Here is a 2,641-nt window from a genome sequence, read left to right as displayed (position 1 = left end):
ATCTGTTCTGAATCTATCCCATTTAGCACGATGGTGTCCTCAGTGCGAAGACAGGACTTCATCTCCACGAGGACTATGCGGTGGTCACTCCTGCCAATACTGTCATGGACAGATGCATCTGCGACAGGTAGATTGGTGAGGACGAGGTCAAGTAGGTTTTTCCCTCGTGTTGGTTTGCTCACCACCTGCCGCAGGCCCAGTCTAGCAGCTATGTCCTTCAGGACTCGGCCAGCTCGGTCAGTACTGGTGCTACCGAGCCACTCTTGGTAATGGACATTGTTGTCCCCCACCCAGAGTACATTCTGTGCCTTTGCTACCCTCAGTGCTTCCTCCAAGTGGTGCTCAACATGGAGGAGGACTGATTCATCAGCTGAGGGAGGACGGTAGGTAGTAACCAGCAGGAGGTTTCCTTGCCCATGTTTGACCTGATGCCATGAGATTTCATGGGGTCCAGAGTCAATGTTGAGGACTCCCAGGGCCACTCCCTCCTGACTGTATATCACTGTACCACCACCTCTGGTGGGTCTGTTCTGCCGGTGGGACAGGACATACCCAGGGATGGTGATGGAAGAGTCTGGGATGTTGGCTGAAAGATATGATCCCGTGAGTGTGGCTATGTCAGGCTGTTGCTTGACTAGTCTGTGGTACAGCTCTCCCAATTTTGGCACAAATCCCAGGCGTTAATGAGGAGGACTTTGCAGGGTTGACTGGGCTTGGTTTGCCTTTGTCATGTCCAGTTGTCCGATGCCGGGTGGTCCGTCCGGTTTTATTCTTATTATGACTTTTTTTTAGTGAGATTGTACAACTGAGTGGCTTGCTCGGCCCTGTCAGAGGGCAATTAAGAATCAACCACATTGCTGTGGGTCTGGAGTAATATATAGACCAGACCGGGTAAGGACGGCAGGTTTCCTTCCCTAAAGGGGCATTAGTGAACCAGATGGGTTTTTAACAACAATCTGGTAGTTTCATAGCCACCATTACTGATACTATTTTTTTTAAATTCAAGATTTTATTTAATTAATTGAATTTAAATTCCCCAGCTGCCATGGTGGGATTTCAATTCAAAACTCCAGATTATTAGTCCAGGCCTCTGGATTACTAGTCTAGTAACATAACCACTGTGCTACCAGCCCCATCTGCAAATTTCTTAATCATGCCCCCTACATTTAAGTCTAAATCATTTAATACATACCACACAAAGCAAGGGACCTAGTACCAAGCCCTGCAGAACCCCACTGGAAACAAGCTTCCAGTCACAAAAACGACCATTACCCTTTGCTTCCTGCTACTGAGCCAATTTTGGATCCAACTTGGCACTTCTCATTTATTAATACACTCTATTTCCTGAAAGAGCTATTTTAAAGTTGTCAGAAAGTGACTGGTCTTTTCCAAATCCATACTGGTTTTCATTAACAGCAGAAGAAAATAAGCAGCAAAATGTTTCCAAAAAAAATCTTAAATTTACTAACAGATTTGTAAATTTTCAGTCAGTATGAAATCAGCACAGAAAGATCATCAAACATATTTATATTTAGTATACCTATGATTCCCTCTCCTCTGATACTGTCACCCTCCTTTTCAAATCTGCTGTTATCATCACCCCCCCACTCCCCCCCCACTCCCCATCCCACCCATCCCCATCTCCCCCATCCCCAACCCCATATCCCCCCATCTCCCCCATCCCCATCCCATACCCCATATCCCCCATCCCCATCACCCACCCCATACCCCATATCCCCCATCCCCATCACCCACCCCATACCCCATATCCCCCCATCCCCATCACCCACCCCATACCCCATCTCCCCCATCCCCCACCCCATACCCCCCCATCCCCCACCCCATACCCCCCCATCCCATACCCCATATCCCCCCCCATACCCCCCCCCCATCCCCACCCCCCATATCCCCCCCCCATCCCCCACCCCATACCCCATACCCCCCCCCCATCCCCCACCCCATACCCCATACCCCCCCCCATCCCCCACCCCATACCCCATACCCCCCCATCCCCCACCCCATACCCCATACCCCCCCCCCATCCCCCACCCCATACCCCATACCCCCCCCCCATCCCCCACCCCATACCCCATACCCCCCCCATCCCCCACCCCATACCCCCCCCCCCATCCCCCCCCCATCCCCCACCCCCCACCCCCCCCCCCCATACCCCACCCCATCCCCCATCCCCCATACCCCACCCCATCCCCCATACCCCCCCATCCCCATCCCCCCCCCCCATCCCATACCCCCCCACCCCCCCCCATCCCCCCCCCCCCCATCCCACCCCCCACCCCCCCCCATCCCCATCCCCCCCCCATCCCCATCCCCCCCCCATCCCCATCCCCCACACCCCCCCATCCCCCATACCCCCCCATACCCCATACCCCCCCATACCCCCCCATCCCCCCCCATACCCCCCCATACCCCCCCATCCCCCCCCATCCCCCCCCATCCCCCCCCATCCCCCATACCCCCCCATCCCCCATACCCCCCCATCCCCCATACCCCCCCATCCCCATGTTGATGAAATCCCCCACCTTTGATGCCTCTCCTCAAGGAAGTGTCAATTTATCGCTTGTTGGCAGCGCCCTCCCGCGGTAGTGGCGGGTAACCGGTGGATGCGCGCGCAATCCCGGCT

This window comes from Heptranchias perlo, chromosome 12 (assembly GCF_035084215.1).
Source record: "Heptranchias perlo isolate sHepPer1 chromosome 12, sHepPer1.hap1, whole genome shotgun sequence".
In the NCBI taxonomy this organism is placed as follows: domain Eukaryota; kingdom Metazoa; phylum Chordata; class Chondrichthyes; order Hexanchiformes; family Hexanchidae; genus Heptranchias; species Heptranchias perlo.
This window is presented reverse-complemented; position numbering follows the sequence as displayed.